At 37.8% G+C, this 26,883-nt stretch overlaps 1 non-coding gene and 2 pseudogenes across 1 annotated transcript; 2 read left to right on the forward strand and 1 right to left on the reverse strand.

The window, feature by feature from the left end:
• Positions 1 to 17,231: 17,231 nt before the first annotated feature.
• On the forward strand, positions 17,232 to 19,240 carry LOC130456075 (ras-specific guanine nucleotide-releasing factor RalGPS2-like; annotated as a pseudogene).
• LOC130456074 (ras-specific guanine nucleotide-releasing factor RalGPS2-like) lies at positions 18,861 to 19,537 on the forward strand (annotated as a pseudogene).
• A 6,510-nt stretch (positions 19,538 to 26,047) lies between these two features.
• TRNAK-CUU (transfer RNA lysine (anticodon CUU)) lies at positions 26,048 to 26,123 on the reverse strand. Its single transcript has one exon. It is a non-coding gene; the product is annotated as a tRNA-Lys (tRNA).
• Between the last annotated feature and the right edge of the window lie 760 nt (positions 26,124 to 26,883).

The raw sequence follows: 26,883 nt of genomic DNA on the forward strand, positions 1-26,883 counted from the left end.
CTACTCCAATAGAAAACTCTATTTCCTATGCTTCCTGTGAGCCATCTGGTGACACAGCTACATCTGGACCAAGTGGACTTCCTGCCAGCACCTCTCTATTGTGGTTTGTATGTTGTTCAATAAAGCTTATAATTAGAACATCTGAATGTGAAAATGTGTTTCTTAGAATTCTTGATATAACTAGCCAGATGGACTTGGAAAACCTCAAAAAATACTTGGTTACCATGGTTTTTCTATTCATAGCACATATTCAAAATGTACAATATCAGTATGGCTTTGTTTTATTCAATACTATTACTATTTCCTTGTCACAGTTAGCAAATAGGATATAGATGGGTGTGCTCAGTATCATAGGAATCAGTCAACACCTCTGTATCTTCTTCTGAGAGCAATGGATCCCACAGCCAGTACATGGCAGGGGCAGGACTTAATTGGGCCTTGCTGCCTTCAAGGCCAGCTCCTTATCCAATTTTCCATGTTGCCTTTTAGTCCCATATTTGGAATATTAAAAACAAATTAATTAAACTTTTCTCTTCCTGAATTAAGGAGCCATTCTAAAACAAAAGCTTCAGTTTATCAATGGCATATTAAACCTGAGTTGATATGACACAAAGAAGATAGTGGAATCAGTACCATCCTTAAGGCAGGTTTCAGACCTTGCTTAGACCCTATTGTGACCCTAGTCAAGGCACTTAAATCTCCCAGTGCACCCAGAGTGCTCTGTACAACCTTGAAGCTTTTGAAACTGTTCCAATTTATATAGCCTCCTTATCTGACCTTCCCTATACCAATTAAGTTGGCTAAGTTTGGATTAAAGGAAAATGAAGCCTCCTCAAACCCACAAACCTTTTAGCCTTATTTTTCACTTGGACTAATATTTCATAATCTTCTGAAATCAAATAGCATTATCTTATCCTTTAATTAGATAAAGGAGTGGCTTTTGTTGTTCAGTTTTTTAGTCATGCCCAGCTCTTCTTGACCCCATTTGGGGTTTTCTTGGCAAAGATATAGGAGTGTTTTGCTGTTTCCTTCTCCGAATCATTTAACAGAGGAGATACTGAGGCAAACCGGGTACAATGATTTGCCTGGGGTCAGAGGACAAATTTCAACTCATGAAGATGAGTCTTCCTGACTCTAGACCTTCAACTTTCTCCATTACCCTACTTAATTTGCACATAGAGGAATGATTAGTATGTGATTGTCTTAATCTCAAAAACTCCCTCAGAAATACAACACCTAAAGTTCTATTCAGATATTTAGTTGGTTGAATTTGAGTATTAGTAGATGGTTTCATTTTCTCTTCCCACCCCCTTTCTGTAAATGTTTTTCATGGTCCAGGCCTTGTGTAAGGGGAAAAAAGGGGGTTAATTATATTAAAAGTTTGGACTGGATTATGTTTAAAATAGGGTTTCCAGGAATTTAATTTATTCCAAAGAGATTTATTTACAATTTGTTTACAAAATATAGAAAGAGTGAAGTAAGAAAATCAGAGAGGATAGGGTAAGATATCTAGCCTAAGCACTAAGTAATTTACTCCCGGCCCCTGGCTCAACCTGGGCAGGGAGAGTTAGACCTTAGCCAGAGAGGCCTCAGCAAAGCCGAGGACCTGGGGAAGTCTCTCTCAAGAGGTAGGTCTCTCCTGAGACTAGTCTCTTCAGAAATCCAGGAAAATAATCAGCTTTTTCATTCACCACAAGTCAGTCCAAAGGGAGAGATTTAAGGATGGTCTCACCAGGAACAGAATCTAAGGTCCAACCAGCAGATTCTTCCACTCCAAAGAGTCTCCACTCCAAAGAATGAAGAACTCCCTCTCACAGGAAGTAGAACTCCAAGAAGAATTGCATTCAGGCAATTGTAACTCCCTTTTAGACACTTTCTTTGCATCACTTTCTGTACCTTCCCCTATTTTACATCTACCAATCACAGTTGAAGTTTTGCTTGAGGACTGCCCGGGAGCAGTCAGTTTAATTCTGATTCATCACCCACTATTGTACACATGGATCACAAACATCCCCATTTAATGATTAAGTGGGATGTTTACACTTTTGGTGATTAAATCTAAAAATGGACAGGGGAGTTAATTTCATTTTCACAATTAAGGGAAGAGTTAATTTAATTTTCACAATTGGGAGAGTTAAATTTAATCTTCACATTTGGCATCATACTCCTTTCCACACGGGAGTCCTTAACTGTTTTAAAGGAAGAATCCTTTTTCTTAACCTTCTAGAGATCATATATTTTCAGGGCCTAGGAGAATTATCGACAGTAAATATTCTGAACAAAACTCTTCAACTTAATAATTTCTCCCTGCTGGAGAAAAATATACCAATCATTTGGTCTGTAATATGGCTTCCATTAAAGTAATTTACTCAACAACAGACATTAAGTATCTATTCTTGGTGCCCCAAATATTTTACTCACTCTGTAGTTATTTTGAATGGGATTTCCATTTTTGACATTACTTCTTGTATTTTCTCATAATATGCACTATGTAGATATGCTGTTAATTTTTGTTGATTTATTTGGTAGCCTTCACTCAAAGCAAGAAGTATAAGGAAATAAAAATATAAGAAATGGTTTTTGCTCTTTTTTAGCCTTTAGTATGGAGATGTTATATATACACATATAACTTTATACATCAAATGTAGAATTATGTGCAATGCTATGTGAAACTAGTGATCATTAGGATTGTGGAAAGCTTTTGTGAAGAGGTAACATTAAAGACCAGTCCTTGGAGTATGGATAGAATTTCATAGATAAGAGGAAGGTGTGCTTTGGAGACCTAAGGAAAGGATAAGTTCAGAAAGGATAAAACACTTTGCCTCATGCTCCAACTTTTTCAATACCTTCAATCCCAACAGTGATACATTTGTTAACTTTCTGCTAAGCCCTTTTAGATCATGAGCTCTTTGAGAAAAAGAGCCATCTTTTGCCTTTGTATCTCCTATGCTTAGCATAGTATATGGCACATAGTAGGCATTTAAAAATATTTATTGACCAACTACTCTTGCCTACTACAAAAAAGCCTTTCTGAGTCTCAAGCCAGGATACAAGAACCCAAATGGATGGATAGAGCTGTGGACTCCAGAGTGAAGGACACAAAGAGATTATTCGTTGCAGAGCATTGTAAAATTTGAAGAGTAATTTTCTCACAATATTGCAATGTAGTAAGTATTATTAGCTTCATTTATAGCTGAGGAATCTGAGATTTAGCCTAAGGGCATGAAAAGTACTATTTAATTTCCCTAAAGGAACAACTAATCTATGTAACTGGCTGGTTTTCCTGGTGTTCTATGACTTCTTCACCAAAAAACCACATTACTGACAGTTCATTCCCTCTCTATCCCATCTAACATCCCACTGATATCATACCTCTCACTAATTTCTTCTTCTTTCCAGTGTTTTTTTACTTAGTCCATATGCTTACTTGCTTTTTTTGAATAATTGATTTCATTTTTCCCTATTTTTATTTTCTCCCAATTACATGTAAAAATAATTTATAATATTTTTAAAAGAATTGAGTCTCATTGTCTTTTTCCTTCTCTCCCTCCCCTGCTTTTGTGGTTAGCAGTCTGATTTAATTTTAACATGTGCAATCATGTAAAATATTTTTTCTATAATAATTCTTTTTTGGAATGAAATTCAAATTAAGGAAGTGAAAAAAACTGCTTCAGTCTGGATTCACACTCTACAAGTTCTTTCTCTGCAAGCCGATGTCATTTTTTTATTGTGAATCCTCTGGGATTGTTTCAGATCATTGTATTGATGAAAATAGCCAAGTTATTTACAGTTGTTCATTGTACATATTTCTGTCATTGTGTACAATGTTCTGCTAATTCTACTTTGGTTCCTATAAGTCTTTCTTTTTTCTTGAGCTCCTCCTGCTTCTCATATCTTATAGCACTCTACTATTTACACACCACTACACCACAGTACTTTTACACACTGATTTACACCATAATACCATATTACAACTTTGGGAGCTGGCCAGTGGTCTCCCTGAGGGTGAAGGATTGCTCCATCTAGATGTGACAATCCGGTTGAATAATGGAGATGAGAAGCACTGTGTGCTCAGGCCCATGGGCATAGGTGTCACACAGTGTTCTGTCATAGCACAGAGGTTCATTTATTATATAGACTGGTAATTACATACTTCTTTGGAATGCAATCAATTTTCTAAATATGTGTTTCCATGGAATTTAACAACAAGACACGTAGCCTAAGGAGATAGTCACCGAAACATTGTTGCTATAGATGAATGACATAAACAGGATGATCTAGAGGTTAGCTCTCCCTGACCTAGGAGAATCATTGTTACTTTTGGTCAGCTTTCACAATCAATCACAATTACTTAAGAGATGGGTAACAAAACATTTCATAGCTAGGTACGAGGTTAGAGGTCAATTTAATGACAGACAAGATTTGAGGTTTTCCTCAATTTACAAGTTCTAATTTTCTTGTGTTACTTTAAAGCACCTAGCAATGTTATTTTGTTTCTGTCCATAAACAGAATTCAGTGGAGTGTGTCCTGAAGTGATTGATGTTCTTGGCTTGCCTGGCTTGTAATGGGAGTGAATGTGGCTCTGTGGAGAAGGAAAGGAGGGGGGCAATGGGTACTTATTTGGGGGCTTTCATTCTGTAAATATAATCTTTTAGGGTAATAGTCTGGGGGAATTAAAGTGGGATATAGGTTTATTGATACTATAAGTATTTGCTCTCATATTATTTTTCCTGTATTGAGGAGGGAATAATAATCATAACACGTCCATTAGTTAGGAAAATTGGAGAGAGAGAAGTCAAAGAAGGGAATCAGTGGGGGTCTCATTCTCTGGGGGCTGCCTTGCAGATTCCATTTCCCTAGACTGTGACCTTGTCAGCCAGTGAGGGTATGATGGGCTCCAGCATTACAATCACATGCTATAATTTTCTCAGCCATTCCCCTTTTATGGGTATTCTCTTACTTCTCAATTCTTTCCCACCACAAAAGAGCTCTTTTAAATATTTTTGTATATATAGTTTCTTTTCCTATTTGTTTTTATCTCTAAGATACAAACTCAGTAATGATATTTCTGGGTCAGAAGGTATGTGCTGTTTTATAGATCTTTTAGAATAGATTTAATTGTTCTCCAGAACGGGTGAATCAGTTCATAATGCTTCCAATAGTGCAATAATGTATCATTCCCCCCCCCCAATCCCCTACAAATTTTGCCATTTTCTTTTTCTGTCATAATTGCCAATCTGATAGGTATAGGGTGGTACCTCAGAGGTGTTTTAATTTTCATTCTCTAATTAATAATGATTTAGAGCATTTTTTCACATAACAATAGAAACCTTTATTTTTTCTAGGAACTGCCTGTTCCTATCCTTTGATCATTTATCAATTGGGGAATGACTTGTATTCTTATACTTTTGACTTTATTTCATATATTTGAAAAATGAGACCTTTATTAAAAAGACTTGTAAAACATTTATCACCATTATTATTACTATGTATAAATCTCCATTCTATTTCCCCCCATTTCTCCTTTTCCTTTCATTTTATTCATCTTCATAGGTATTTACCTTCTGAACACTGCATTTCCTAATTTGACCTCTTTCTATCAGCCTCCCTCTTCTCTTATCTCCTGCAACTTGTAATAGTTAAAATTAAATCATGAGGCTTCTAGTAGTTTTAGTAGCTTTATTACATTAAAGTAGTGATAGTAAAGAGAATTAAATGTAGAAAAGAGGTAGAGTTGATTAGATTACTACCCTATTCGCCCTTTGATGGATTGAAGTTCACCACTGATGGGTTCCTTCAGGTTCCAAGCTCCAGCAAAAACAGAGAGAATGAAGGGGGAAGATGGGTGACTCAGTGGATTGAGAGTCAAGTCTATAGACAGGAGGTCCGAGTTTCAAATCTGGTCTCAGACACTTCTCAGCTGTGTGATCGTGGGCAAGTCACTTAACCCCCACTGCCTAGCCCTTACCACTCTTCTGCCTTGCAGCCAATATGCAGTATTGACTCCACAACAGAAGGTAAGGGTTTAAAAAAATAGAGTGAACAGTCCTTTGGTTTCACCTTATAAACAGTTTTCTTCACCCACTAGCTCTCCCATATCACATCTCAGGAATCAATCATAGTTCCTTAATTTGCCTGGCACCTTTGGGATCGATTTCCCATCTCATAAGTTTTAACTTCTTTTCTCTGAGGGTTTGTCTATACCTGCACATCTCAATGGTAAATGACTTCCAGGTCACTGATTGATGAGAGCAAACTAAGTGACATAATGGGGAGGGAAATTCCCATCCAACAATCCACCCTGTGATTCTGCTGGGAGATGAGCATGTTGAAATCAACTCAATTGAGGATTTGAGGAGATTAACATGCGCAATTTCCCCAATGAGTCATTTCAAATAACTGTATGATTGAAAATCTGTTACCCTAAAAAAAGAACTGCATATCCCAAGAGCCCACTGACTTCCTGTAATTACGTACTTCCTGTAGACAGAGGATAAAGGGCATAGGCTTTGGAGGCTCCTGCCTTTGGATGTAGAATCAGCATTGATGGTGGTGAGTGGGGTTGACTAAAAAATGCTTAACCAGCCATGGGCACGTGGTCTTTATTTTGTATCTTCTTTATTCCTTGATTTCTAATGATCATTAATAAATCTCTTAAAATATAATATTATTGTTGAGATTTAATTTTACCTTTTACATAACCAACTTATACCTCTAAAGATTCTCTTACTAGAGGTGTATAAAATGTTGCACGTTACCTAAAAGGAATTACAACAATTTTGGAGTAAGAGGGAATGAAAAGAGAAAGAAAACAAAAACAATGATTGATAGGTGCATTGAGAAAAAGCCAATTGGGGGCATTCTCCTTTGGCATAAGAGTTTATGTTCAGAATAAATGATATATGCAACCCCCTTCAGTTCAGTTCATTATATCCCAATGTTCCCTCTGGATCATTTGATGCAGTGGGTGGCTTCCACAGGCTTCCTTATTACATCTTCTCCAAAAGAACTGTGTTCTTGATTCGGGGTGTTGGTGGGTTTCTTTTCCTAAAATTTCTCCAAAAGATTTTGAACCTTGGATTTTAGGATAACACACACACATACACACACACTCCAAATAGAAGAAAAAAGTTCTTGGGGAAATATATCTATCTATATCTATCTCAAAATCCTATGTGTATAAAATTATGAGTATAGTATATAGTAGTAGTCTCTCGGTAACCGAGGATGACGATTGTCTTTGTGCATTTTCATTTATGGTGTATAGATGAGTGTGCACAAAGACACTTGTGCATGAATGAGATTTAAGTGGAAAAGTCGATGCTCTTGGCGTTGGAAGCCTGGGTCCAATGGCATGAAAAATCGTTACACCTGGAGCCTTCCTCAGCTGCATTGGATGGCCGTGTTGTCTTTTGTGCTCCAACACGCCCTAAGCACTCCACAGTGCTTTGCTGCATCGCCATCTCAGCCGTTGAACCTTCTTATTGGTTTCTTCCGTCTGTTCAGCCGAAGCAGTGTTCACATGCTGGGTGAGCAAAGCCTTGGTTCACCAGGGATCTACGACCGGATGGCTACTCTCACAAGGTTTAGCCGGCCTGTCGAAGCTGTTGCCCTGGGTGTGGCCGCTGTCGCATGCAAGCAGCTACTGGGAGCCACAAGTGAGAGCTGGGTGTCAGGTGATGGTCAGAGGCTGGAGAGCTGCCCTAAGATGGCACGACAAGCCCTTCATACCAGAGATACTACCCCTCCCTGAGGACCCCATACACCCCAAAATTATGAGTAAAAAAGAATAAATGCATAACAGGCCTTTTTATTCACCAGCAAGACTCACTTAAAGTGATTTATGTCCTAAAATCCTGCAGGACAAATGCAGCACTACCCATTTGCAGCTAGGACTACAGAAAATTGCCATACTAAAAAGAGAAGATACTCGATTCTGAGGTAAAAGGGAAGTAGGATTCCCTGGTCTGATTTTATCTTCAATCTCAGGGATAGGGGAGCCAAAATGAATGCCAAACTAAGGTACTTGTAGGAAATCTGGCACAGGGAAGTCCTTCATTTGAAGTTGTCAAATAGCCACTTCTCCAAACCACAAAACAAGTCCTCAGTCTTGGCATGGATTCTCATCAATTCCACAGGGATTCGTGGTCTCTTTGACCTTGTGCTTCTTTGCACTGTGCAGTGACTTTTTTGTGATCCTTCTGAAATCAGATACAATATTTAGTAAAAGTCCCAAAATACGGTGAAAGGTTAAAATTTTTGTTAGGAGTTTTAACAAGGCCAGGAGAGCAGTTTGATAAAACACAAAACAATTAGTTTATTTTGAGGAAAGTTCAGATAGGAGAAAGAAAGGAGGAATCTGAGAACAATCTTATAACTATACCTAAAATCCCAATCCTAACTAAAATTTCTAAAAAACCCTAAATCTATCTGCCTTCAAGGGCAGTTTCTTCTACCAGGGCCAGGCCCAGCCTACTCTGCCTACACTATCTAAAAATTTAATCACTATCTAGCTAATCAATAAGCATTAATTAACTACAACCTCCTTGCAGGCTGTTAAGGCCTTAAATTCATTTTCTCCATCCCCAAATGTCAGTCTCAACTGCCAGTCTCAGAGACCCAGAGACAGACTCCTGCTCTCTAGGGAACCCAGAGACAAAAGCCCCCTTCCAAATGACACTTTTATTTATCTCCATCCTTGGTCTCCTTAGTAATAGAACCTTCAACTCCCTTTCACAGAGGCTGTCAGTTAATTGACTCTTACTGAGAAATGTTTCGGCTTCTCTTAAAGGGACAGAGGGAGAAATTAAGAAAACTCTTCTACCAATAGTTAACAATAAATGGCAGGTTTCCATAGTCTAAAGCTTTTGTGCATGCATTGATATTAGAACTAATAGATATTGTAAACTTATCTTTCAAAATAAAAAAACCAAAACATTGATTCCATGAACTTCAAGTACAAAAAACTAGAAGAAAAAATTCAAATATCCTATTGCAAATAAAAAGAAAAGCCATAATAAAAATAAATCAGCAATTCATAGTTCACATTCCATGTGACAATGTGTCAGCCGAGCAGAGACACAACACAAAGTTTTCTCCCTCAAAAATGAGATTTATTTCCTCTTTAACATGGCCACGATCCATAGTGTGAGTGTACATAATTTTTTTCACCAGGTAAAAGCTTTTTTAAAAAAATAGTACAACTAATGCACATTCTAAGAAGTACCACAATCCCTAAAATTATAAAAGCCCATTTGAAGACAACTGAAAGCAAATCAGTTCTCTGCAGCCATGAAAGGTTCCACCAGTTATCATTAGGAGTCCCATGAGTCTCAATAGCCACTTGTGTGTCATTTAAAATCCTTTGAACCTTATGGAAATTTGTCATAGTTTCTCCAGATCTATTTACATAAGAACAACAAGGCTGATTAATAAAGGTACATGTGCTTCCTGATATGGCTGTGAGCATGTCAAGGGCCAGCCGATTTTGTAAAACTGCTTTTGCTAAATAGTTAATCTCTTCCCATAGGCAATGAATGGCCTTAGTAGTTTGGGAGATGGCTTGAGCTGTGTCTTGACCCAATCTTTCAGCCTTAGATGAGATATTTCCAACAGTGTATTATTGCCATCATTCCAAAATTTGGCAGGAGAGCCCAGAAAAACTTCTGTACTGCTGCTGAAGACCTTTTGGGTCTAGAATGCCATCAAGAACCTAGATTTCTGGCCATCGCATGCACAGATACCATACTATCCTGGTGGAAATATAAAGTAAGCTGAAGAGTTACAAGTATAAAAACATCCAGGGGTCACCAAGCCCCATGGGAAATCCTCCATCCTCCAGGATGAGATTGTAAGAGCCACAAAAGGCAGGTATTTATATGTTCCATCCATTGCATTTTTTAAACTGTACTTTAGTACAGATAAATGTGGAGGTAGGGAATGAACTAGTGCTGTTGCAATTCACATTGTGATCCATGTACATTCTCAATGGACCCTTACCTCTTCTTACACACAAGTCAAAGGTAGGTAAGTTATCAGTCAGAGGTAGTGGTGCTCCTAGATATCTGAAAATCACTTCTGACGACCTGTTAAAAGCAATTGAGATTTTTAACTCATTTTATTCTTCAAAGGTCACTGATGTCAGTTGTAACCATTTTGATTGAGTCCATCCATAATCATCTATGTGACAATTAACAAAAACAAAAGGAGCAAAAAGCCCTTTAGGCAACATGTGACCTCCTTGTATTGCAAGCTGTGGGAGCATCTCATTACTGTAAACCTTAAAATTTCCCAGACCCTACTTTATAAGATTGGATTAAGACCATTCCCCATTTGGGCAGTGAACTCTACTTAAAGCAAGAAAGTGAGAACTCTACTTCACCTACTTGGGTCTGCTCTAGGGGAAGATAAAGTTGTGAACTCTTTTCTGAACAATGAGAGTACTTAAACCCACACTTATAATGAGGCAAAAAGTTCTTTAAGCCATGCCTATTTTTAGAAAGGGGTGCTAAGTACCTATAAAGGTCAGGCAACTTGTGAACTTACAAGGAGCAAAGAGGTGAAAACTTAGAGCTTTCCTGATGTGAATTACTCAGAAGTTTTAGTCTACCCAGAAAAGGTGAGAGCAAGATGTGAATTAAGAAGGTGATAACAAAATGTGAATTAAGAATGGTCAGTCCTTTGGAAAATGTCTACTGTGATTGGTAGATGGAAGAACTTAGGGGAGGTGACATAGGAGAAAATCCCCTATGTAAGAAAAAGGAATCTTTTGAGAAATGATCTCTTGAGAAGGAAAAGCTCTTGAGAGACAGGCTCTAAGGAGGGTCTCTTGAGAAGAATCTCTTGAAGAAGAATCTCTAAGGAGGTCTCTCAAGGGAGGCTGACCATGAAATTGGTGAAAAAGACCCTCAAAAAGTTTCTGTGAAATCTCTTCCCTTTCTCTCTTTATTACTTGCTCTATAAGTCAGTTTTGTTTTCTTTTTTAACTTGGCTTCAAAAATACAGCTGCAAGAACGGGTGAGTAAAAAACCTTTTTGATTTTCCTTAAATTAAGCTGTTTTAGATCTTAGCAACAGGGCCCTAAGGTCCTGGCTAGCAAGTGCCTAAATTAGGACTAGAAAAACCTAGAAAAGCTCTTGGCCTTGTCCTCCCCACGTGTTTACTTTAGAGATATGTGGTTACAGCCAGTTCACAACATACTTAACAACTGGCTATTCAGCTCCATGACCAACCTTGTAAAATTTGCATTCTTTTTCTCTCTAAAATTTCTCATACCATGGGATTTATGGCAAAATATAATCAACACAGTACTCCCCCTTGAGATTTTGATTATTATAGCTGTAATATTGTATTTCTTTAAAAAACCCACTTCTCAGTCAAACCAACCAAGTGTTCCTTCTACTCAACAATATGCACAACTAAATACTCAGCTTGAGCTTATAGAGGAAAGTCAGGGAGAGATTGTAGCTTTTATGAGAAGCATTAAAAGAGAATTAAGAACATTATCAGAAACTCTGGACACAACTCCTGCCAACTCGGCCCTAGAACCCCCTGCTTCTAACCAACCTACCCCTCCCCCTACCCCCTTGGCCTCAGAAAACTCTAATTCTAATCAACCCACTCTGAGTACACACCCCACCCATGCTTCCAACCCAACACAATCAACTCTAAGTTCACACCCTACCCATACTTCTGATCTTAATCCCTCTACTTCACACCTTACTGATTCCTCCAATCCAAATACCTCTGTATCTTTTCACACTTCTTCCTTGGCTCCTCCTCACCCTACAAAATCCACTTTAAGTTCACATTCCAACCTAAATTCACACCCTACCTCTAATTTCTGGCACTATGGGACAACAACAAACCCTTTCCTTTAGTGTGCCCAACTCTTCTATTTCTCCTCCTTAGCCAACTGAGAATGGAGCAAGAAGCCTAGAAACAGGAGTGCCGAATAATTTAGATAGCTTATTTCCTTTAAGGGAAGTACCCACTTTTAATAAAAATGGAAACTTAGTATCTGTGAGACATCATACACCTTTTAGCCCTGAGGTTTTAAAAAAATTGAAGGAAGATATGCCATCATTTGAGGATGAACCAATATTAATTATAAAAAAATTAGAGAACATATTCAGAACTTTTGACCCCACTTGGTTGGATGTTGAGAATTTATTAGAAGCATTATTGACAAAGAGAGAGAAAAACAATATTGTCTCTCTGGCTAATGAAAAGCGAGGTAGAAGAGGACATTATTGGCCAACTGAAGATCCACATTGGAACCCAAATGTTGAATTAGATCACACAAAACTAAACCAGGCCAGAGAAGCATTATTGACAGCCATGAGAGCTTGCTCTGATAGACCTGAAAAATGGTCAAAATTTGAACGAACCTGACAAGATATTGATGAAACACCCTCCCAATTTATGGACAGACTTATTGACGTAGGGAATACATATATGGACCTTGATTTATTTAGAGAAAGAGACATTAGACAAATACATAGGCAATTTGTTAAGAATTGTTGTTCAGTGGTAAAAGACTACTTTAGAACTAGCTGTTCTAATTGGGACTCTATGGACCTTGAAGAACTGAGGAGAGTAGCAACCTATGTTTATAAAGGTCGTGTAAAAAGACCTGAGGAAGGCAATACATTAGTAGAAGATTTAAAGAAAGAAATTGAAATGTTAAAGAGTCAATTGAAAAATAAGGGAGAGACTATTGCCCCTTTGTGGGAATTCACAAATAAAGCAGTAACTTGCCACTTCTGTGAGAAGAAGGGCCACAAAATGATGGAATGTAGAACCTTTCTTAAGATGATTGGAAGGAATATGCAGTTTAATAATAGCTTTAGAAATAATAACTATAGAAATGATGATAATGGTCATAGAAACCAGAACAACTATAGAAATGATAATGGTCATAGAAACCAGAAGTTTAGAAATTTTAGAAATTATAATAATGATTATGGAAATAACTATAATGAATATAGAAATAAGAACTTTAGAAACCAAAATTATAGAAACAGGAATTGGGGAAATGATGACAATGCTCCAAATGAAGAAAATGATAATACTCAACAACAATATATGAGAAATGGTGCTCGTCCAAAAAATACTCAAGGTGCTAATGACCGTCGGAAAGGTGCCCTTCAGAAGGGTGCCCAAGGAACTTCCCAAATATAATGAAGGTGATTCTTCTTAGATTGCATTGATTTTGTTGATATTAATTAACGTTTTTCAGTTTTTTCTCCACTCCAAATAGTAGAAAAGGATGAACAAATAACTTAAAACGATGATTGGAAAATTATGCACTGAGAAACATTTAAAATGGCCTGAAATCCTACCTCTGGCCCTAGAAGCAGGCCTAGAGGAAACCTACACATCTCACCATTTGAGATGCTTTTTGGACATCCACCTATACAGGCTAAACCTTTTCCCCCTGCATATACATCACTATTAGGGGGAGATACTACTATTGCTTCCTATATACAGGAGTTACAGCACAAACTACATGAACTTCATGAATCCGGAGCTGCAGTACAAGCCGGACCACTAGATTTTTCTCTGCATGACCTCAACCCAGGAGATAAAGTGTATATTAAGAATTTCAAGCATACTGGAGCAACTCAGTCTTCATGAGAAGGACCATTCCAAATATTGTTAACTACTCCAACATCTATAAAGATTAGAGAAAAGGACTCTTGGATTCACTGCTCACATGTGAAGAAAGCATCTTCTGCTGAGACTGATTGACTGTACCCTATCACATGCATTGGAGATAATAATCCATAGACAAATGAATGCTGTTTTTTGAAAACACATTGAATTACTGATTTTTCCTTAATTTTTATTATTGCTTTTCTTTATTTTGATTAGAATATTTGATTTTTTCTCATTTCTTGTACAAAAGGTACATATAATTTTTTTCTGCAGTAATACAAGTTTATATATATATATATATATATATATATATATATATATATATATATATATATATATATATATACTTGCTATAATATCAATGCATACCCCCAAAGCTTTAAACTATGGGGACCTGCCATTTATTGATAAAATATTATGGGACTGTGATTAATGTTTGTATTTGATTGCAGAAAAAGGGATTTAAAAAAGGAGCACAGACTTAACCTTAATAGTGCCAAAAAAGAGCACACATGAAATACTAATGTGAGACTTGAGGTTGCAACGCTTGACATATGTTAAGTCGTAGGACTTCCTTGTATCTACACTCTTTGTGAAGTACTCATACAAGTACAAAATGTGACTATCATGCTGGTTCCCTATATCCCTAAGAATGTCAGAAGTCAGATGAGGGAATGACACTTCCCTATCAAAATAGAATTCTAGTTACTTTTCTTCTTATATTATGGCAACTTCCTGTAGTCTTGGCTACAAATGGCTAAGTGAAATATTACTGCATTCTGTTCTACAGACTTGTGGGATAGAAATTACTTTAAATTGGACCTATACAAGGGCCTATTTTGAATTTTTTTCTTATGTTTTTTGGTTATTTTTCTCTTCTTCTGATAACTGACTCATACACCCCCGTAACTCAAGATTGCATCCTGAGCTGAACTGGATGTTTTTTAACACCTACTTTGGGGGGGGGGGATTGTATTTTAATTTAAAATCCAAGAATTTTGATTTTTTCTTTGAGATTGTACTTTTATAAAAATCTAAGATTTTGATTTTGTTCAAGAAAATATCTTCAAGAAAGAAGCTTGAAACTTCTATATCCAGAGAATGAATTGTTGCAGAAAGATGCCAGAAAATCCACACTATATCAAGAAGATCAAGAATGAACTTTGGATAGAACTGAACTTTGATCGAACATTTATTGTAAATGTACACATTTATGCCAAAAGGGACTGCCCCTGATTTGGCTTTCTGTCAATGCGCCCAGCAAAACATTGGTTTTGCTTTCTTTTCTTTTCTATTTCCTCCCTTACTACTCTAATTTCCTCTTAGAAAATTGAATATTGTATATATCCATAGTTAGAAGTGCATTTAGAATTACAAAATGATTATGTTAAATGATCAATGGGGAGACTAGTCTCCCAATGATCATTCAGGGGGGATTGTAAACCTTAAAATTTCCCAGACCCTACTTTATAAGATTGGATTAAGACCATTCCCCATTTGGGCAGTGAACTCTACTTAAAGCAGGAATGTGAGAACTCTACTTCACCTACTTGGGTCTGCTCTAGGGGAAGATAAAGTTGTGAACTCTTTTCTGAACAATGAAAGTACTTAAACCCATACTTATAATGAGGCAAAAAGTTCTTTAAGCCATGCCTATTTTTAGAAAGGGGTGCTAAGTACCTATAAAGGTCAGGCAACTTGTGAACTTACAAGGAGCAAAGAGGTGAAAACTTACTCAGAGCTTTCCTGATGTGAATTACTCAGAAGTTTTAGTCTACCCAGAAAAGGTGAGAGCAAGATGTGAATTAAGGAAGTGATAACAAAATGTGAATTAAGAATGGTCAGTCCTTTGGAAAATATCTACTGTGATCGGTAGATGGAAGAACTTAGGGGAGGTGACATAGGAGAAATTGCCCTTTAAATAGGAGCTCAGATAGGAGCTCAAGGAATACAGTCTGAAACATTACAGATTGAAGATTGAGCTGATGAAGGCAGCTGAGATGGAGCTGGCCTGGTGTCACTAGATTCCTTGTTTGGACAGATCTTGTGGTGAGTGATGAAAGACTGACTGATCTCTCTCTCTTAAGAGTCAGGTCTAGGCCATGTTGGCTTAAGGCCCTTCAACTTTATTCCTTTCTTACTCTTTCTCTCTCTCTTTAATTCCTCATTGTATTATTAATTAAAGTCTCTATAAAACCCAGTTGACTTGGGTATATTCATAATTGGGAATATTTCCCTGGCAACCACCTTAAATATTTATTTAAAAAAAGACACTGTAGTGAAAACATATTTCCTGCGGTCACAAATTTGCTCACCCACTCTTATATCTACTATAATTTATATCTTCCACTATTTTAATCACTACAATTTATATCTTCAACCATTTTAACTCTTATAGTTTATGGCTCCAACTCTTTTAAATGCCACAGTTTATGGCCTTCCACTATTTTTAAATCTAACATTACTGTGGACTGAAATTGTTTTCCAGTACAAAACAGAGCTTCAACAGATCTGGTGACAAGCCCATCATCCATAAGGACCTATGGCTTGGCCACTGAAGAGTTTTTCCAACTTGTCTATGGACTTTTATAATGGTATTATCTTCAGTCCAGTCATAGGAGGAGGATACAAATGAATATAATATAACAGAAAATATTTCTAATAGCCAAAGCACAGTAACTGAAAGTGACATAGTGTAACTGAATATTTTAGATTAAATTAATATGTCAATTTAAAAAACAAGATTGAATCTTAAACAATCAGCAAATACAATATATATGACAGGATCAGTGTCAATGGAAGGTACCCATTTTACATGTGAGCAATGTGAGTCCTTTTCTCCAATTTTGATCGCTGTTGGAGTTTTCAACAGGAAATTACACACACCCTGTATTTAAAATTGCATTGCAGAGACTCCTTCACTATGGGGAGAGGAACAGACTGAAACAGTTAGCATCAATAAGGCAATGGGGTATGAAAAAGCTTAAAATTCACTTCCAGACTCTTTGAGGTCCCTTCCCATCCTAAGTACCATCATTCATCTAGATTCCTTTGTTCATGCCTCTTGGGTCCCCCATACTGAGGGGGGGGGCGTTGCTGAATTGACTACAGTGAGGACAAATCCCACATTGGATGTTTTGGTGTGAGTTGTGATTTGCCTCATTCAAATTACTATTCTTATATGAGTTCCTATTATTGTTATTCCTCAAGCTTCTATTTCTATTTTTTGATTCCTCTTCCTACAATTCATAATTACATTACCCACCTTTTGACAATAATAATATGTTAGTGGCTGCTTCATGGATTCCTGTAAAGGGGCCATGACCTCTCCCTGTCTTGCAATTGCTTTTTTGACTTTTTCAATTAATGCGTATTTTCACTTCTCTATTTCTCCACTAAGTCAGTGCGCTCTTTATCCTTTAATCATGTAAGCTTTTGGATGGTTAGAGAGATCCTTCATACACAGACATTAAAAATAAGAGCAGAAGTTTTGAGTCACTATATTAAAACTGCTAAGAAATTGTATGAATTTTATGAAATTGTATGAATTGTATGAAACCTCCATGCACTTATGGCAGTGGTGTCTGGTTTACAAAGTGCCCCCATCTTCAGGCTAACTAAAACGTGGGCATTATTGAGTCAAAAAGATAAAACTACTTTTGAAAAATAGGAATATGTAATGAGTAAAGATGATAATTACAAAAGACTTAGAGACTATATTAGTAGTTTGAAGATGACACCTTGCATTCCATATTTAGGCATCTATCTATCAGATCTGACTTATACTGATTCTGCATATCCATCAACTGGAAGCATTCTAGAAAATGAGCAGAGATCAAATTTAATGAATAATATCCTTCACATAATCTCTTACAGCAGTCTTGTGAATATGATATTTCCATGTTGCCTCATGTCCAGAAATATCTGAACTCCGTTCAGTATATAGAAGAACTACAAAAATTTGTGGAAGATAATTACAAGCTTCATTAAAGATAGAGCCAGGGACAAGCACATCACGTTATGCTGCTTCCAGAGAAGATTTAGTAGGTCCAGAAGTAGGAACATCTCCTCAAGGTGGAAGAAAAAACACAGCAGCAGAAGGAGCCTTGCTACTGTTAGATTTTAAATAGTTTTGAGCGTTAAATAGTTGTAGATAAGAGAGTGGGAGCCATAAACTGTGATAATTAAAATGTTTGGGAGCAAGGGAAATATATAACAATTATGACCGCTGAAATATGTTTTCTACTGTGTCTTGGTTTTATATAAATATAAGATGGTTGCCAGGGAATATATTCCCAATTTATGAATATGCCCAAGCCAACTGGGTTTTATAGAGAAATTTAATTTATAATACACTGATTAATCAATAGAAAAAGAGAGAAAGTAAGAAAGGAATAAGAATGAAGGGCCTCAAGTCAATAAGGCCTAGACCTCAGTCCTAAGAGATAAATCAGTCAGTTGGTTTTATCACTCAACCAAGATCTCTCTAGGTAAGGCTTCTCATGCCAACCTCAGGCTCCACCTTCAAGAGAACCTCCTTTCAAGAAATGTTTTCAGAGAATTCTCCTCCTGACTCCTCCTGAGTTCTCCTTCCACAGCCTCCTTCAAGACCTCTCCAGGAGCTCTCCCTCCAGGACCTCTCTCCTCTCAGACCTCCTTCAGAGCATCTCTCTTCAGAGCATCCACTTCCCTATCTTTAAGCAAACAATCTAAGTTCCCTCCCCTCAGTTCTCACATCTACCAATCACTGTTGATGTCTCCCCTGTGCCAATGGTGGCTCTAGCTTAACCCAGGACCGCCCAGAGGTCTGTCTCCTTTGCACATGTCTGTTGAAGGTCATATTCTCAAATAATTAAATCTTGATCTTTGCTGCAGCCCTTCCTAAATCCTGTTACTCTGAGTTAGGGTGGAGATTGTAGTTTCTAAGACCTGGTTCTGTCATTCCAAGTATCTCTATTGTATCAATTCTAAAATCAATCATGCCTCAAAGAACTTCCTGTTCTATGCTTAAGCATAGGTCAAAGCCCTTTCCATTGTTAGCAAAAGGTTTCTGTCCTAAAGTAGTCTTAAGTAGGGAGGAGAAGGATCCTCCCATGCCAAGGAGTTTCATATTCCAATAGAGTTCTTACTTTCAGTAGGAAATTTTTTCAAGTATGAAATTTCCCAATGGGGAAATTTCCAACATTCGTAAGTCTAAGAAATGTTAAGGTTTACACTACCACAAACACCTCCATCACCTAGGAATCTGATACCACATGGACACAGGAAGTGCCATAGCCTTGGTTATAATTTCATTCATAAAGTGAACACAGCAGGATTTTAGAGTGCAACATTCCCCAATGCAGGGCCAAGACATCTACTGGATGACGGTGTCATGGAGCCCCATGCACCATCCTGAGGACAGGCGGAAAGCTCTATTTTGTCTAGTGGAATATCAATAGGTAGCAGTGATGGGTCTGAGCTTAGTGAAGAAACCTCGTGGCCTGCCTTTGAAAGTTCTGCAGAGTTAGAAGATTTGGCTGTACATCTATATCCAGGAACAGTTACTATTCAAGGTGTTCTCAGGAGGAAAACTATATTTTAAAAGAAGGCAAAAAGCCGACAGTAGCATCTTGGACAAAATATTGGGCGGCTTTGTGTGGGATGCAACTTTTTTACTATGCTGCCAAGTCCCTAAAGGCTACAGAAAGAAAGCATTTCAAATCTACATCAAATAAGAATGTATCTGTCATAGGACAGATGGTGATGATGGCCGATGATCCTGAACACCCAGATCTCTTCTTGCTGACAGACTCTGAAAAAGGAAACTTGTACAAGTTTCAAGCTGGTAATAGAATGAATGCAATGCTGTGGTTCAAACATTTGAGCGCAGCCTGACAAAGCAACAGACAACAGGTTCCTACCAACTTGATGACTTTTGAATAAAGACAGGTTAAAAGCCTAAAAAAGAAGACAGTGGCTCACAAGCGAGGAAGAAGGACCTGATGAACGTGTGCCAGCTCTACAAATGTGTGCCAGGACAGAGCCTTCGGGCTCAACCTCTAGACTTTGGGGAACTGAACAAACACAAAGCACTAATTTCAGGGAATGGCCTCCCAATGAGTAGTGTTCCGAAAGTGAAACATTGGAGTTGCAACATGAACTGCCATGGACCATGCTTCTTTTCTCTGAACTGACCTGTGGAAACCATTGCCTTAAAGAGTGAAAGGAAAAACAACATGAAACACCAAATAGTGTGTGTGAGACTTCTGGTGGTGCTGTGCTTAGGATAGATTGTAGCTACTAGTTTGCATTTCTTTTAACTTTCTACTAATTTTGAAGGGGGGGGATCACATTTTTTAGATATTCTTTAAAGAAAAAAGTAAAACATTTCTTAAGAGTTACATTATAAGGAGCTGGGTTTGAACTGTGGATATAAAGAAATTTTCACATTCTAGGGATTATACCAGCAGCCCACTTTAAGAACGCTTCTCATCCTCCACCCATATGTAGCCCCACTTTCTCTCAAACCACGAGTGGAAGAACTGTAATTATAATAATGTAATGGGGGGAAGGGTTATTGTCAATGTTTTTATTGTTATTTTCAACACTAAACTTGCAATTCTTAGTACTGTATGGGGAACATCATTTTCTGCAGGAGACACAAAGGCTGAGTATTCATACTTACCAGACACTTGGGGACAGGGCTTGTTTTTGTTGAAAGAAAAGCATGGACGTTTCTAACTGGGCTTAAAAGTTAGTCCCATTGTCTGATTCCACAGGCATTTGCATTATTGAATGGAGATAGAATGAGGAGAGAAGTGTAATCTTAAACTAGACATCCTCCCCAAAGGTGATTTCTCATAATAACCCTACCACATAATTGGAAGGATCATCCAGTTTTCCAGTCACATGTGATTTATGTCAGTAAGGTATTAACCTACCTGAAGGGCTCAGAATAGCGTTTAAACTACAGAGTGCCAGTTTTATTTTCTTGAAATTATTCATTTTATTATTCAAGAAGAAACCCTGTAGCACATTGGTTTAAAGGCTTCCCATTGTGTATATGATTTTGGTGTGTGTTTTTTTTTAATAAATTGAACATGGAAATTTTTTTATCTTAAGATGGATATAGTAAAACTATCATTTTGAAAGGAAAAATATAATGTATGAATTAATTTGGGGCATAGATTAAACTATAAGAACCTTCCTTCTTATGCAAGCTACCCTTTATAATAAGACATTTTTCTAGAAACTTAGTAAAGACCTTTAACAGGAAATCATATTCTTTTAGTTAAATTTTATATCTATGTTTTGAATTCCAAATTGTGCTGTCTTCTGTACAACACTCCATTTAACTCCAGAAATATAAAGAGGAGACAAACGATTACAATATAGTCTAAATCCTATTACTTCAGAATTTCAAAATGAGCACCTGAACAAAGATTTAACTATTTGGTCAGCTATACAATTATCACTAAATAAACTTTTGAAGCCTCTTGCCTTTTAAAAGTAGCTCAAATTAAGAAATATTATATGACATTTTATAGGAATTGATTTCTGACTCCACATTCCTATTACAAAATTAGCCTCATGTAAAATGAATAATTTTACACACATTTTCTTAGAAAATGTTTTTTTTTTGCTCTTTACCATAAGTATTTAGCCCTTGATGCTGTGAAATTTTAAAAAGATAATATTATTAAACCCATAAATAAATAAGGGCCAATTTTGATGAGAAAGAGGATGTTATGCAAAGTCTTTCTAAATGTTAAGTTCTATGGATTTCTTTTTATTTCTGATAGCAATTGCTTAGTATGTATCTGATATAAGGCAGTTAGAAACAACATGTGATTTCGTGTCCATTATCTTCTGTTTTTGTCTATTATATAAGATAATGGTTTTGACTTTAAAATGTTTTATTTTGGAAAGTGACATGAACTGGAAGATGACAAAAGGAGTTGCCTGTGCCTAATCATTTTTCAATTCATGCATCCCCCAAGTCTGACCCATGTTGGGTACATAGCAAAGACACCATCTGCATAGCCAACAGTATTATTATGTAGAGTTTGCACATCTTTGAGTTTGTCTTTCATTTTTTAAAATTCCTTGATGGGTTTTGTTTCTTTTCAGAAATAAGTGTTTTTGACAGTGTGTATACTTTAAGAGAGACGGTGTAGATGAGAACCCTGTGGATTTTTATTATATATAAAAGCTAATATTGCAGGCTAACTATTCTATTTTCTTGTTATAGCAAAATTATGCAACTGGGAGTCAGCCTGATGTCATATAGTTTTGCCAAAGACAGAACCATATTGTTTTGGAAGGTGTGTTTGATATTTCCAACTCTTAAATCCACATGTTCATTTGCCAAAATTTGATTGGACTGATTCCACTTTACCCATAGATTTATTCAAGATTCTTGATTTATCTCCAACTTCAGATTAGTCCATTTCAAGGAATTTGTCATTGATGCCAAAATTATCATAATATTTAAAACCAATTACAAATAATAGTCATCAATTAAAACATTGCAGGTATGATCCACAAGTAACACTATTTTTATTTTACCTGATATTCATTCAAATGAGTATTTCAGTATTATATAATCGCTAAAGTTCTTACCAGGTTTCCTAACTGGTTCATTAGAAGATAAGAAATTTTTTCCTATCTTATTAAGTCTGCTGTTGCTTCAATTTTTATATGTTCCAAATAAGATCATTAAAATGTCCTTTTTTCCATACTTCTTCTTCCCAAGATTACATTTATGAGGAAATTTAAATTGATTTAGGGAATAAACCATAGAGGTTATATGTCCAAAAACCCTGAATGGATAAAAGCAAACACTTAATTTAAGGCACATGTTTTACATCTTAAGAAGTGTATTTTTAGCATACAAATGAAACCCCAATTCTAAAAGCTTAGGAACAACAGTAAATTTCATTTTATCTTGAATTTACATGTTTCCTACTGATTCCCATGTCTTACATGCTATATCTAATGAGTATTGTTTTTAGAGTAACCTCCACATTGCACGGCTTAAGAGAAAACTGGTCAAACACACCTTCCTTTTCTCCATTGTGTAAATGTTCATTTGTATTGACATTACAAAGAGAGATCCAAATAATTTGAGTTCAGGTATTCTTCCTAGGCATGTGCTTCATTTTTACAAAACTATTTCCTGTAGAAAATGCCATATGACTACTGCACTATGTACTGTATGAACTGTGTTGATATTTGGTATATCTACATGTTAAGTCTACTAAAAGCAAGGGTGATTCTGGCAAAAAAATATTTAGAGAGGGTAAAAAGTGAAAAAAAAACTGAAGAAAATGAGAATACTTGTCAAACCTTTATGGTCACCATATTGTAATACTTAAAATTAAATAATGAGACTGCTAGTAGCTTTAGTAGCTTTTTGTTTTGTCAGTAGCTCCTGGGGTAAACTAGCACTCCCATTATGTATGGAGGAAACAGCTGAGGAGCAGACACACTGCTAGAAGGACATGAAGCACAGTGCCTGGCTCACAGGAGGGGTATCCCAGAGGCCCTGTTGTAGGAAAAGGATGGTGATGGTCAGTTAACTTCACAAACTTTTTTTTATTCCTTTTTATTTGCTATAACTTTAACAATATACATTCTTCTGTTCTGGAACTTCATCAACACCTTAAATTCTCTGTTGCAGAACATATGCAGAACAGGGACTCTGAGGAGAGCCCCAGGAGAATCCAGACTCCTACCTGCAACAAAAAGAGAACAAAGAATAGGTTAGGCCAGTGGCTGTCAGAACACCTAACCCTATAATTATATAAAACCTCTATGGAACTCCTCTGAGCTCCTGCCATAATCCTCTTCTGGTACCCAGTCCTTCCAGGCCATGGTTGTGCCGTCAAGGCCTTCATCTGATCCCCAGAAGCCAATAGAACTCATTAAGAGCAACCAGTCTTTCTTTCTCATGGACAAATCTTCCCTCTTCCAAGGGAATGCAGACACTTAAGTGGAGACCAGGGGGAGGAATCAGAGGGGAAGGCAGAAATGGTAAGATAACCAGAAGAGTTGCAGATGGAGAAGCCTCACATCAGCTTTGACACCCCCCAGGGCTATGGTCACTCACACTGTGAGACAGACAGCTAAGGTCTGGTCTTCTTCACCTAGAGAGCGCTCCACTACCTCCTCCTGCCCCCCCAGACAATGGGCCTGCTCTGCAACCAGCCCTGCCTAAAGCACTGCCACAAGCTACCCCATGTCCTGGGCCAGTCTACCTACCTCAGTCTATCTCTGACACTTGCCAGGCCCAGGAGCTTTCCAGGGCAGGGCAGGGCAGGGCAGGGCAGGGTCTCCATCTGCTGCTCCATTGGCCTGCTTTCTCATTCCTGCTCTCAGAGGCAGGGAGGTGTCCATTAGTGAGGTTGCATGGCTCAGAGAGGGCTTCAGGGATCAGAAGAGTTCAGAAAAGGGAGCAGGTACCCCAACATGGGGAGAGATCTCTGTGCACAGCCTCTGGCCAGGGAAACTAGGCCTCAAAGCCAGTGGGATATTTAGGGTACCAAGAAGATGCAGTTGGAGGTGCAAGACTGATGATCAGGGGAGGAGATGAGGCACCATAAGTATATAGGAGAATCCTCAGCAGAGAGATGCTCACTGAGGCCATGGGAGTGTGTCACAGACTAATCTGCACAATAGTTATTATGGGAGGGGAAGGTGGGGAGATGGTGGTCTTGGTGACCATGGCCTAGGACCAGGCTCTTACAGGATCTACCAAGCTCAAGCAAGGCTTTAGGGACAAGCTGAGCAATGGACTGGGTGACATTGGTGGAAGGATCAATCAAGATGACTGCTGAGAGACCAATATGCCAATCAACCCTTGAATAATGGGAGAATTGTGGAGAAGTTCTTTCTAATTCTGACCATATTTTTACAATTTATAATAGATTTTTACAACATCTAAAATTTTATTTTAATTTTTTTTTAATTCTCAGATTCTATGTTTTATATTTTTCACACTCTTCCATTGCCAGGCATTCTATACTCAATATTCTAAACTTATTTCCAGCTCTGATATTCTCCAGTCTATATTTTAAGTCTTTGCTTTGTTAAACATCCTGAGAACCGTATTCTAAAGTTCTTTCCTGTTCTGACATTTAAAGACATGCTTTAAGGCTCCATCCATTCTTAAAAATTCCATAGTCGATATTCTAATGTTCATTTCATTTCTGATATACCATATTCTCATTTTGAAAATCTGTTCACATTCCATAGTATATGTTTTCAGATACCTTAGCATTCTATATTCTAAAGTTTTTCCCAGTTCTGATAGTCTATATTCTGTTTTTGGACTCCATCAAATACTAATCATTGAATAAAAAATATTCCAAAGTTCTTTCAAATTCTAATATTCAGTATTCTATTTTGTTAGAGTCCTTCCATTGCTAAGAATCCCCAACTCAAGTTTGTAAATTTCTTTCCAGCACTGACATTATATATTCCATTTTTGACAAATCCTTTCATCACTAAACATTCTGAGAAAGATATTTCAAAGTTCTTTCTAATGATGACATTTTATGGTCTATGTTTCAAGATTCCATTCATTCCTAAACATTTTGTAGTCAATATTCTAATGTTCTTTCCATTTCTGACATTGTGATCTCAATTTAAAGGTCCTTTCCATTGCTAAGCATTTTTAGCTTTCTATACCAAAGTTCTTTCCTAGTCAGCCATTCTATATTTTGTTTTAAGAATCCTTCCAAATCTAAGCATTTTATGAAAAGTATTCTCTAGTGTGAGGAGAGGAGGGAAGGAAAGGTCAGACACTTGAGAATTTTAATGGAACCAATAAATTAATTTAAAAACCTAATAATAATAATAATAAATAGGGCACAAGAATCATTAATACAGAGACCATATAGACAGTAGGGTGAAGCCTGATCCATGGGAACTCCACTACAATTTTATATTAAGATGGATTGTCATCTTCTGTAACACTTTAGACTGAATAACTGTCAGAGACCATGTATGGGGCAAAAAACCTATGACCAAAAATAAGATAATTATCAGAGACTATGTGTGGAGACAAACTTATGACCAGGAATGAGATAAGGGTTTCTGAGAACATGATCAAATAGGTTATCTCTTGGAAACTGGCGTCGCTAAGTCCAATGGCCACAAACCATGACAATTCTTCATGTTCCCTCCTGGTACAAACCGTCCTTAATCACCACCATCCCCCTGTTACCTTAAGTGTATATATTCTTGCCTTGCGCCTGCAATAAACGAAGCCGAGTTTTGCTGCTATCAGACAGACTCTCTGTCCTTTTTCCGTGCTCGGTCTCCTCTCTCTCCCCCTATGGGCTTTTAGGTGGCTGTTCCCCGGACCCCACAGCTGCATCCGAGGTGGACTCAGAAATCTGGCGCCCAACGTGGGGCTCGAACCCACGACCCTGAGATTAAGAGTCTCATGCTCTACCGACTGAGCTAGCCGCTGGGTCAGTCACAGCACCCCTCTCAAAAATCCTCCAGGGACCCAATGAGCCATACGCTCAATTTGTTGCAAAACTTTTAGAAACCGCCGAAAGGGTCTTGGGACAAGATGGAGCAGATAATCCGATGGTGAGACATTTGGCAATTGAAAATGCTAATTCTGCCTGTAAGGCTGCCCTAAGAGGAAAGGCAAGAGAACTTGATCTAGATGGGATGATCCGTCTATGTAATGATATTGATGCTTATGATCATAAAATAAACAAGTCCATCTCCTTAGCCATTGGGGCTGCCATGCAGGCTTCTCGCCCCAACACCCCCCAAAACTGCTTTAAATGTGGGCAACTTGGCCATTTTGCACGTCAATGCCCATCAGGACAAAATCCTAGGCAGACTCCCGCACCAATAGTAGCCCCCCCTAAACTACCACCTAGTATTTGCCCGAAATGCAGGAAGGGCCGGCACTGGGCCCGAGACTGCCGATCCAGAACCACCTTTGATGGACAGATAGTTCCCCCGGTACAGGGAAACGGGATGTGGGGCTCCCTCGGGAGCCCCTGTCCAGCTCCCTTACTCGAGCCACAGCAGGCAGTGCAGGCTTGGACCTCTGTGCCTCCACCACCAGAATACTGACACCAGAGGAGGGCCCAATAGTCCTTCCTACTGGCAAATTTGGACCACCACCCCCTGGCATGTTTTTCTTGGTCATAGGCAGAGCACTCACCACCCTGCAAGGTGTTGTGGTGCATCCTACCCTTGTTAATAATGAT

The sequence above is a fragment of the Monodelphis domestica genome, chromosome X (genome assembly GCF_027887165.1).
Source record: "Monodelphis domestica isolate mMonDom1 chromosome X, mMonDom1.pri, whole genome shotgun sequence".
In the NCBI taxonomy this organism is placed as follows: domain Eukaryota; kingdom Metazoa; phylum Chordata; class Mammalia; order Didelphimorphia; family Didelphidae; genus Monodelphis; species Monodelphis domestica.